Source organism: Chamaea fasciata, unplaced genomic scaffold (genome assembly GCF_029207755.1).
Source record: "Chamaea fasciata isolate MVZ Bird 193981 ecotype frontalis unplaced genomic scaffold, bChaFas1.0.hap1 SCAF_9, whole genome shotgun sequence".
NCBI lineage: Eukaryota > Metazoa > Chordata > Aves > Passeriformes > Sylviidae > Chamaea > Chamaea fasciata.
The window spans coordinates 31,970,156-31,982,297 of record NW_027094094.1 but is presented as its reverse complement, the minus strand read 5'-3'; the positions used below and the strand labels follow the sequence as shown (position 1 = coordinate 31,982,297).

The window sequence follows — 12,142 nt, the reverse complement described above, 5'->3', positions numbered from 1 at the left end:
TAGGTGGTGGTTGGGAAGATCAAGGGGCTGAGAAGTCCCAACAGCTTCTTGTGTAGCTTTGCCATTTAAATTTTAATGGGAATCTCAGTTTTCTGTTTGGTTTTGGCAAAATAAATCTGAGATCCGGGAACGGTTTGGGCTGGGAGGGACCATACAGAACATCTCATTCCCTGCCACGGGCAGGAACACCTTCCACTATCCCAGGCTGCTCCAACCTGCCCTCAAACATTTCCAGGAAAGCCTCTGATTTAGCTGACAAAAAAAGCAGGGCTGGAGCTCTTTATCCCTCTTCCTGTTCCCCAGATTTGCTTCCCAGTTCCGCAGCCGGGTGATTTCCATGTGTTAGCATTCCGAGCCAGGTCCTTGGGTGACACAAAGCAGCACAGCCCCATCTGTCACCGAGCTGCTGTCTCCATGCTCTGTTTAATGTTGTTATTTACCAGAGAAGGATGAGCAGTAAGTGAAACCTTTCCTTCGTGCTCTGGCCTCAAACAAGGCAGCTGAAAAAAAGAGAATGAGAGCTGGGGCCAAAGCAGAACATAAAATCTCACAGTAAATGAAAGCTGATGGGAGGCAATGGAGTGTGGAATGGGATATGGATGTGGGGACTTCCCCCGAGGACTGTTCAGGGCTGATCGGGCCAAGGCAGGAAGGAGCATGGAAGGGACCTCAAAGGGACACCTTCCACTGTCCCAGGCTGCTCCAAACCCCAAAGTCCAACCTGGCCTTGGACCCTTCCAGGGATCCAGGGGCAGCCACAGCTGCTCTGGGCACCCTGTGCCAGGGCCTGCCCACCCTCCCAGGGAACAATTCCTTCCCAATATCCCATCCATCCCTGCCCTCTGGCAGTGGGAAATCATTCCCGTTGTCCTGTTCCTCCATCCCTTGGAAAGAGTCTCTCTCCATGTTTCCTGCAGCTCCTTCAGGCACTGAGAGGCCACAGTTGGGTCACCCCAAAGCTTCTCCTCTCCAGGCTGAACAATCCCAGCTCTCCCAGCCTTGCTTCCCAGCAGAGCTGCTCCATCCCTCTGCTCATCCTGGTGCCTCCCTTGGCCTCTCTCCAGCAGCTCCAGGTCCTCCCTGTGCAGGGCCCATGGAATGGATAAATCGCCATTCCTTAGGGTTACTGATGTCTAAACAGGTTAAGGGTTAAACACTCTCACTGAGCTCTTGTTCCCCCTGAATAAGTGATGAAACCGATCTGTTTTCTAACTCCGTTTTAAATTTCTGAACCCTGCAAGTCAGAATTGGCACTCAGGAGGCGTTTCCAGAACTGTGCATTGTGCTGCAGTGCACAGCAAAAAGAGGTGCTGGAGATTTATTTCCCTGTCTGGAGATGAGTTATAAGTACTTTCACCACATTATGCAGATCAGCTGTCAGACTGTGGGATATCTGCATCAGAAATGGCTCTGATGCCAGAATAGAAATCAGGGAGTATTCACTCCAATATTACAAATTAGTGATTTTAAGAGCTCCATAAGGAGCAGAAAGAATCACAGTTTTTAAAAGCTCATAATAAACAAGTTAATGCAGTGACAGTGCTGTGGGAGTGATGAGCATCAGTGTGAAGCTTTCTCAGAGTCCTGTCAGACTGATTTGGATTGTGCTGTGTTTGTTCAGGATGTTATTCCCCATAACGGGGAGGTCCGGGCACAGGTTACCAGAGAAGTTATGGATTGCCAATCCCTGGAAGGGTCCAAGGCCTTAAAGCTCATCCAGTTCCACCTCCTGCCATGGGAAGGGACAGCCTCCACCAGAGCAGGTTGCTCTGTATTGTGAAGAAGGGGAATAGGGAATGGAAGCATTCCAGGGGTGAGGGGATTTAGGAGTCACCAGCAGACCCAAACAGGCAACAAGTCCTAAGAGCAAAAAAAGCTGGTTTGTTTGTTTGTTTTTCCCTGTGGTGAAAGGCAGGATACAAATTTGACATAAACAATTCCTTAGGAAACGTGGAGAGTTTTACATTTCAAGTATGATTCCCTTCCTAAGGGAATGTGTAATTTTATTAATTTGACTTCGCTATTTCCTTCCATGGCATTTGTTCTGTCAGCTTTGCTATGTGCAGGACATTTGGAATATCTCCTTGGTGGCCTGTGAGACCTTGTGCTCGCTCATCCCTGGACGCCCTTCCTGATCCCTAGAAAGATCTGAAGCATGGAAGAGAGGCACCCTTTAAACAGCCAGAAGGGCTCCCTGAATCTTGGTGTGCACTAACAGCTCCCATGTTCCTTTTGAAAGAGACGCTTTCCCAACATCCCTGCTCTGGTTCAGCCTAATGATTACCACAAAAACCTGGCCAGAACAGGTTGGGAGCAGCTGCAAACGGAACTGTTCAACATCACAGATTCATATCAGGCTCTAATGAGGCAAAAATTAGCTCTCCCCATGGCAGATGATTGCTGATGTGCTGGACTGTCGCTGCTGCTGCTGCTCTCTCCAGCCTGCTTGGAATTCTAAAATCATCCCCTCACACGGGCAGGACTGGGAGCTGGGAGAACGCCCTGCTTCTCCTTGCGGGGCTCAATTCTTCAGGATATCAAATTCGAGCAGAGAAAAGAGAACTGGGTTTGGTAAATGTCTGAGTTTTTCCAAAATCAGGCATTGCTGCCCCTCGTGTCACAGCTCCAGTGGTTCAGTCCAGTTTCCTGAGTGCTTTAGCAGGGAATTGCACCTTCCCCGTTCCCGATGGTGAGCTGGGCACAAAGGTTTACTGGGATGGTGCTGCCTGGAGGAATAGACACCACAGCTTCTCCTCAGGGCTTTCCATCACAAAAACAGCCTGAAAACTGGTCTTTGCTGGGAGAAAACAACACCTACATTTATTACCTGGACAAGAAATTAAACTTCAACCATTGGTTTGTTAATGAAGGTGACTAAAGCAAAGTGTCTCAGTTCTGTTCAACGTGCTTGTTCTGTGGTGGGGAGTTCAGGTAGAACATCTGGCTGGGAAAGCCTCAAGTCATCCAGCAGGGAAGCTGAGAGATTTTTTCCTCCAGGGCTAGAAGTCCCAGTCCTAGGGAGTCTGGAGAGTTGCTGATGGAGTATTGAGAACACTTTCACCCCTCAGGCCCCACACCCCCGTGGCTGACTAATGGCATCATAAAAAACCAAAAGGAAACAACTGGGACACAAGAGGTCTTCCTGGTAAATGGGAATGTAAACACTGTGCTTCTGTTACGCTTTTGGACAGAAATGGTTCACTGTGTTCTTTTTTTACAGAACTTTCACCCTTCAGGGCATGATTTAGGACTTGGGATTAAAGCTTTGTCCTTTCCAGAGCTAAGGGCCACTTCTTGAAGCATAAGAAACGCTTGCATCTTGTCTTTGCTGTGGAAGTTTAGCTGGAGAGACTCCGCCAGTTAAAAATATTGATAATGGAGCTATTATCAAGGCTGAGTGAATTTGGAAATCCAAACGTGCCAGGCTGCTGTCTTGCAGCAAGTTTGGGTGGAAGCACCTCCAGCTTAACCATTATCACTGGGCACTTTCTGCTCTCTGGCTAAATGATCTCTCAGTGTCTTTGAAAAGATCTGTGTTTCCCCCCTGCAGCCTTCCTGAATGAGCTCCTGATCACAGTTTGCCACACAGTCCTTGCTGTGTGGTTTGTCTTGATCTCAGGATACATCCCAAATTTCTTGACATGATCAGGGATTCCTTTGTTCAGGAAGTACAATAACCCAAGTACTGCGTGTGGAAGTGAAATGACTTTAGCTGACAAAATGAGGGCTTTTTCGTGGTGTTTACCAAAGTTACACCTAATTCTTACAGGGGAAGAGCAGCCAGATTCTGTTGTTGACGAGCTTTAACAAAGGTCTTGCAGGACATTTTTTTCCCAATCTTCCCTATTTTCTTCCTTCTGTCACTGTTACAAGTCACCCCCTGAGCTGTTGTTGCTAAGCTGCCCTAAGAATTTGCATTCCCATGCAGTCTGAAACTCCCCTAATTTCAAGAATAACCTCAGCAAGAAGCAATTCCATAACCTAAAACGTGGGCTGAAAACAGTCGCTGGTGTGTTTGGTCTATTATTCGTGCCAAGGAACAACTCCTTGGGCTGCTGTGCAATCCAGAGGAATCCGTTTTTTACAGGATGTGTGGAATTGTCCCCTCAGCTCCCCTGTGCAGGTTAATAACCTCACAAATGGTTTTGTTTCACAGCCAACACCGCCAAGGCTCCCGGGGAGGGCAGGGGAAGGGAATACTGGCCTCAGGAAAAGGCAGTCTTGTTGTCTTTTAAAATGTATGATTCCTGCACTGTGGGAACCTGGGGAATGGAGTACCAGTGTGTAGGATTTGTGTCTCAGTGAATGGGGAAAAACGATCGGCAAACAGATAAAGCCATTGAGGAAAAGCAGCACGGACAGACAGAAAGAGTTTTATCGACTACTGCAATGGAACGGCAGAGTGCTTGTGCTAATAAAGTCATTTTACCTGCTTGGGGCAGGAGCGAAGGCAGGGCTTGGAGAAGGAGAAATTCCCTGTTAGAGGAAGCATGGGGATGGAGTCTGTGCTCCGTGTGGATGCCCAGCCTTGGGATGAGCTGTAAACCTGCCCAAACCATGAAGTAAGCCCTGAGCAGGGTGAAAGAGGAGCACTCAGTGCTGTGAACAAGCCAGTATTACCTTGGCAAGCAGGTTGAGGCTGAGTCTCCAAGGCAGAGTTCGACAGGATTCGGCAGAGTGACAAAATCTGAGGGATTATATATTTTTTTGTGGGTCTCCCCAGCACTCTCAGCCTGGAAAAGCCCAGCACGTTCCTAAAGAGCTGGGCTTCACCTCCAAAGGAACAAAACAAACCCCAATTGTCCTGGCTGGGAAGAGACATTTATGTTTAGAAGCCCCCAGGTTCCACGCAGACATTAATTATGAATTAATCTGCTCAGGTGATCAGTATTCAAAGCAGCTGTTCCCAGCAGGCTGCACACCAACAATTAGTCAGTGGCTCCCTTTGTTGAATATTCCGAAGTGAATCCCTACTGGGCAATTCCATAATCATCAGCAATCCTGGGAAAAACAATCCCGCTTGTTTTAGTGTGCTTTACTGACCAAACCCAGTGGCTAAAGGTTTTGTTGTACTTCCAAGTCTTATTTGCTTGGAAAGAAATCCCATTTTCTGTCCTGGACTTGCACTCCATTATCGTGGCTTCGTTTTCTGTGTGATGGAGTGTGGGCCAGGTGGTGTTTGTGGGGCACGTGGGTGCCGGAGCACAGCTCGGACAGCGTCATGCTTTTCTCCTTCAGCCTTCCTTCCCAATCCATTCCCCTGTGGCTTTGCACCTGCTGGGTCTCACCTGGGCAGTCGCTCCCAAAGGAGATGCAGGTTCTGGTTTTCTACAGCACACATGCAGATGCCAACATCTCCCTCCCTTTTTGGATACACCAATATTTCACGTGATTGCTGCTCCAGGCTCGGGGAGGTGGTTCAGCACCTCCTTTACTTTGGATCCAGTCTGCCATCCCCTCCTCAGACGAATTACATTTGCCCACCGTAGTCCCTTTTCCCTCAGCCTCAAAGCATTTTCTGTCATTTTTGATCCTCTTCATAATTTTCAGTGGGTCAGGAAAACAACCCTTTCATTTAGAGGGAGAAAATACAGGTGCAGAAAGACATTTTCTCTTCTCCCAGCTATTTGGAGGCGATACAGGAGACTGGCTTTGAAAATATTGGCAGGCTTAAAAATGCCTCCATCTTTCATGTGTAGGAAAGAAAACCTGTCTGTGACCTTTTAAGTGCCTTTGTTTACTTTTTGGAAGGTACTTCAAAGAAAAAGCAAGATTTAAGAGGAATTTGCTATTTAATGGGTCGATAAAGTATCCGATAAGGTGAGACTGCTGCTTTCCCAGCCCAAAATAAATCACAGCACTCACCAGCCTTGAACCCAAAAAGCTCTAGAGAGCAGCTATGAAAAAATATGTCTTGGTGGGTGATTGTTTTGGGCCGTCTGGTGACGTCCCCAAGTCATGACTGTGTCCTTTCAAGCACAGCAGCCACGTCACTGCTGTGATTCATCCCAGAGCCTCCAATGTTTCTGGCTCGCATGGGCATGGTTTGTTTTCCCCGATATCAGGGTAATTTGTAGAGGTGTTTAATAGCTGATTCAGTTCTGATTTGGCAGCAATTGCGGCTTTTCAGACGTTCAGGATTGCTGGGTTTGTGTCCTTGCGGCAAAAACGCCCCAAACAAAAAACCAACCCCCCAAAAACTTGTGGCAAGAGTGTTTACGAGCTGTTGTATTTAAATGGATTTGTGCGTTGAATATGATCTAGCAGAAAATCTGTGCTTTGCTTTTGTGTGATGGAGATAAAGCAGTCAGGCACCACTGGGCTGTTTATTATGGGTTTGTTTTTCTGGAAGATGCTCATTTTCAGCCGCTCCGAAAACACGGGCTCCTCTCTTGCATTTTTACTGAAACTGAGTGGATTTTGTTGCCAGCAGAGAGGCTGCTGAGCTGCCTGCAGGTCTGAAGGGGAGAGATGGCAAACATCTCATCCTTGTGGAGATCACTTTGGCTGCAGGTCCTTGAGGAGGGCAGAGGAAGCTGAGATCATGTTTGTACAGCGAAATCCTTATCCCTTTTCTTCTTTATTGCTCTTAAATACCCATGACTTTGGAAGCATTATTTGGAGAAACACTTGGCTACTGATCTGGGCATGAGGCAATAAAAGTCATCATTCCTGCCAAACAGCTTCCCAGCATCCCTCAGAAAGGGAGGAGCTGGAGTTTCCTGCAGCACTTTGGATGTGTGTCCTGTGTGGAGAGCTTGATGGTATCTCCAGAGTATGCTGGGCATCTCTGGGCTCTGGGGAAGGGCTGGGGCAGCACAGTTGTACATCCCAGACATGGAGAACTCACTGCCCCAGTGATGCCTTGGGAAGGCTGACCTGAAACAGAGACTGGGCAGAGCTAGAGAATAAAGTAGAGATTTATTTAAAGGCCTTTAGAGTACACCTTGGGCAGGACAAGAGCCTGACCAGGGCTACACCCATGGTGGACTTGAAATGGTCACAAAATGGACAAACAGTCACGAGGTCTTCGAGTTTTATAAAAGTTTTGGTCCATTTGTATATTGGGGTTGAATTGTCCAATTACAGCTTCAGGCTGTGAAGTGCCATCCTTTCTTGTTTTCTTTCTTCAGCCCACTGCTGTCTGTGGTTTTGGGCCTGAGGCTTGTACTCGCTGTTCTTGATGTTCAGCAGGAAAAGGATTTGTTTTGTGTCCCTACTCTGTGAAGAGAGCTCACCTGAAAACTGAAATCTGTAAAACATGAAAGCTAAAACTTAAGGCATTGTTTTCCCCTGGAAGTGTCCAAGGCCAGGTTGGACAGGGCTTGGAGCAACCTGGGATAGTGGAAGGTGTCCCCGCCTGTGGCAGTGCTGGGGACAGGATAGACTTTCAAGTCTCTTCCAACCCAAACCATTCTGGGATTTTCTCCTAATTGTATCATTCTTTACCAGGTTGGTAAAAAGTGTCTGGAATTTGGAAGGAGGGGTGTCAGGAGTGCATTTGGGGTGAACAGCTTGAGCACAGTCAGAAGTCACCAGAGTGGCTGAGCCGAGTTCATCAGCAGTGCTGGGCAGCTGGAAAACCTTGGCTTTGCCAGGGATGACATCCACGCCTTAGTACAGGTGCAGAGAAAGGAGCTCTCTGATCTTGCTGATTCTACCAGCTTCTATTTTAACCCTCCTCCCATTTCTCTGAGTTATCCCAAGTGCTGATGGAACCAAGCATTGTCACCTGAAGTCGTGCTGGGACACTTGTGCTAAGTGGCTGTTCTGCACTCAGGGACAAGTGTGGGTTTTGGATCATCCTCACACTGCTGTGAATAACACCTCCAGTGTTAAATCATATTTCACACTGTACTTGTGAAACCTCAGAGTTTCCAAACTTGGAGGCCAGGGCATCCAAGGAGCAATATTTCCTTCCTTGCTGCCGTTGCCAGCGGCTCTTTGGCACACCAGCTGACGTCCCCTGAGCCAGCCAGCCCTTAGCATGCAGGGCCAGCAGTTGTGGCTGGAAATCGGTGTGTTCTTCACTCCTCACAGCACTCAAGACAATGATCTCATCATGTTCTGGGAGAATGGATTAGGCAGTGTGGAGAGATGGAAGCCAAAAAAAGCATCTTCATCCCGAAGGACACTCGGGAACGGGCTGATAGCCCTGGAGTTGGGAGAGTGGGGAGCTGTGCAGCTGGGGAGCTGCTGTGCTGCAGAGCTTTGTGCTGATGGAAGTCTCACCCATTCAGACTTATTTGGAGTGAGATGAGAGCCTTGCTAACTGCCTGAAGTGTTCCAAGGGAGAGTTGTACGGAAATGCCCTGTGTGGGGCACAGAGACAGCTCTGTAACTGGGATAAACCCCAGGAGAGCCAGGACATGGCCCCAGACTTACACTTCACCTTCACAACAGGTGTCTGATGAAGCTTCCCATGAAATGTTTAGTTCCTGATTATTTTGTAAAGCAGGCCTTTTGAAATTTCTGCCATCGTGACTTGAACCAGGTTACTCAGTTTTTTGTCTGGTCTGACACCTCTTCTAATGAATTTTTTGTTGTAACTCGGTGTCCATGTGTTCAGTTTCATTGTCTTTGCACCAAGCTGCTGGTATTTGCATTTGAATTGCTTTCCCAGGTCTGTCCAAACTTTCTAATTTTCAATTTTCCAATTCTTTTGCAGTAAGAGCTAGTCAGATGAATAAAAGATGAAAAGTTTCCTGGCTGTTTCATACCCTTACAGACACAGCATTTCTGAGCACTCAAAGAAAGGTCAGCAGTGCTTGCGTACCTTCATTTGTGCCCTTCAAACAACTCCAGAGTCCAGAAATGACAGGACAAGGCACAAAGTAATGGCCAATGCTGAGGATGGCTGGGAGTACCTAAGGAAAAATCAGGAATTTGGGGGCGAGGATCACTCTTGTGTCCGTGTATCAGCCTGGGGTGTTGTGTCCCACACAAACCTGAGTCAAACAGCCTCTGTTTCTCTAAGTCCAGAAGGTTTGAATGACACAACCCCTTTTGTTCAATTCCATTATGATCCTGTCAAACTTGGAGGAGGAAGATACAGGTTGTGCTGAGTGAAAATGTTTGTAGCAGACTGCTCCAGTGTTTGGAGCTTCACTTAGTAGCTGGATGCTCCGAGTGAGTATTTTGGTAATCTGTAGGAGAAGTGTTTGTTTAATTGGAGAAATGAGACTACAACACATCCTGGGGGATAAAAGAGGCTCTGCTGCCATCCTTCCCTGCCCAGGAAAGGCTGAGGGAGCCGGGGCTGTTCAGCCTGGAGAGGAGCCCCAGCTGAGAGGGGCCCCGAGCCCTGGGTGTCCCTGTGTGCAGGGAGGGCTCCCAGCAGGGCCCAGGCTCTGCTGCGGGGGCCCAGCAATGGCCCCAGAGCCACGGGCAGGGCCTGAGCCCAGCAATTCCCCCTGCACAGGAGGCACAACTTCTTCCCTGGGCAGTGCCCGGCCCTGAACACATTGTCCACACGGCCTGGGGGGCTCCTCCCTGGGGCTGTGGCAGAGCTGTGTGCGCACAATGCTGTGCCCTGGGCTCTGGGATGGCCCTGCTGGAGCACGGAGGTGGCACCACGTGCCCACCCAGCTCCCTGCAGCCTCAGCCACCCTGGGATTCTGTGACGGTGTTTGTGCCCAGGCTTTGCCAGCTGGGCAGCACTGGGGATTTCCAGGAAATCCAGCCCAGCAGTCAGTAATTGAGGTGGTTAAGGAGCAATAATGGGGTCTCCAATGGCCAGAGGGGCTGTTTGGTGAGGGAGCTTTATGGATACGTCCCCCTCAAAGCTCCCATTACTTCTTGTATTGTTTCCTTCATTCCAAATAACTTCCCATCTGACTTCCTTAAGTAAATGTGGGTTGATTTAATCACTTCCTCCCTGTGTCCACCTTTTGCACCAGCTGAGGTTACCTGTTACAGTCCTATTATGTTCAACTTTTTAGAGCCTGTGTTTCCTCCTCTTTGGTTCTGCAGAGGCAAAGCTCAGAGATTCACAACTTAGTAGCTTCTTTTCCTTTCACCGAAGATTTAATTTGGAAATTAGGGAAAAGTTCTTCCCCCAGAGGGTGCTAGGCACTGTCCAGGCTCCCCAGGGAATGGGCACAGCCCCGAGGCTGCCAGAGCTCCAGGAGCATTTGGACAGCTCTGCCAGGGATGCCCAGGGTGGGATTGTTGGGGTGTCTGGGCAGGACTGGGATTGGATGATCCTTGGGGGTCCCTTTCAGCACAGGATATTCTCTGATTCCATAATGAGAAGAAGGCACAGGAGTGAACACAGAGAGACTCTGTATCTTCACTTGATGTTTTAAGAAAGCTTTCAGATCTTCAGGTTCCAATTATTCTGTTACTGTAGCTGCAGGTTTTTTTCCCCCTTTAAAATTGGTTTCCTATCAGTAAACTTTATTTCCCCAGGGGATTTGCTTTTTGTAGGCTCTGGAATTTTTGAAAGGTGTGATTCCATGCAGTATGGATGGAACATCCTTTTTACCTCTCCAGTTACCTTGTCCTGGAGAATTGGAGGGAACTTTAAAGCACATCAAACAGTGCCTGCATTTTTGGTTTTCATCTTTGACATTTGGATTTACCCCAGGAATAAACCGAGTAACCTTTGGGATGCAAGTGGTTTTCTATGCGAAATGAAAGCAGACTCATTTTCCACAGGACCTAAAATTCGTTTCCCCACGAGTTCTAATTAAGCAGTGTTTGCACTTGAAATCAGGACTGTTGATAGGAAATTAATGTTTTCAAATGTGATTAAAAAGCAAATAGTTGAATATAATCTCTGCAAACTAATGAAAAAGAATAAAGCAGAATGGTTTAAACCAGCTTTGTTTACACTCCAGAATCACTCTGTGTGCACATTCACTGCTGGCTACACTTTTCCAAATCTAATTGCTCCTTTTTTTCCTGCTGGAATAGCTGATAATCAGATTTATGTGTGAAGAAAAATAATGTTTTATATAAAAAACCCAAAATGTTTTATTTAAAAGAAGACTTTCACCAGGATGTTGTGTTACTGAGTGTTTTGAGGGAAGCTGAGTGATTCCCACTTCTCCTGAAGCTCAGCCAGCTGCCTGAGTCTCCATCCCAGCACTTTTCTTACTGGGGTTAATATTCCAAGACCTCGCAAAGAAACTCTGCTGTTTCACTCACTCATTTTTTTTTTTCCCTTCCTGGAACAGAAGGAGCAGCACTTTGGCCTCTTGCAGGGTGAAACCAGAGCCATGCTGCTCTCCTGCAGTTGATATTTTTGTTTGGGGAAAGGGTCACAGACCTCCAGTGCTTGCTGCGTTCCTCATCCCTCTGTTTTTTTTATCACCTCCTGGCAAAGCGTAAGCCTCAAATCTGAGGTGGATGGGGCCAACAAGCTCAATGGCTCAGATTTTTAGGGGAATCAGGCACATAATTATGCCTTTATTATCTTTGATTTATTTATTGGAATGTGCAACATTCTCTATCCTTGGGAGTGAGGGTTATGGCTGCTGGAAGAGGCAAGAACAATCCTTGAGTGATATTGGTTACAGCAGGGTTTCCTTGCTGAGAGTTCATTTTCCTCCATGAAAGGAGCTTTAATTCTCTCTCTTTGAAACCAAGCTGCACTTGATGCCTTTCACTGGAAAAAGGGAAGCAGCCAGAAGTGGGAAGAGAGTGTAGTTCCAGTGGTAATACAGAGAAAATGGACTTTTTTTTGGAATTGGCAGATAGGTCTGTTTTCTTCTGGAATTAAATAAAGCAGGAAAGGCCCCAGCAAGATGCTGCAGGTCCCCTGCAATTCTTACAATAACAGTGACCATCTGCGAGCCGTAAGGTTCCATAACAATAAATAATTAACTCCAGCAAATTAGCTCAAATTCTCATTCATCAGAACAACAGGGAAGAGAAGCGTTATTGAATAATCCTGAAATCGATGTTTTCCAGCATCCTTCATGCAGGGGCATATTGTGAATTTGTTGGCTTTGATATTTTAAGCACAAAAAGATCCTTAAGTTTCCAAGCTCTAAAGGAAAAGTTGTTTTTGTCTCTTGCTTGCCTGGGAGGTGTGTGCACAGGGTCATCAGGCACTGCTCTTCTCATCACGTCATTGAGTCAAGTCCTTTCTGAAAAGGTTTCCTTGCACTCACTTTTGACTGGACTAATTCTCTCC

At 47.3% G+C, this 12,142-nt stretch overlaps 1 protein-coding gene across 2 annotated transcripts in view; it reads left to right on the top strand.

Annotated features, from left to right (window-relative positions):
* PRKG1 (protein kinase cGMP-dependent 1) overlaps positions 1-12,142 on the top strand; it is a 365,655-nt gene that overhangs the window by 67,479 nt on the left and 286,034 nt on the right. The window lies entirely within an intron of this gene.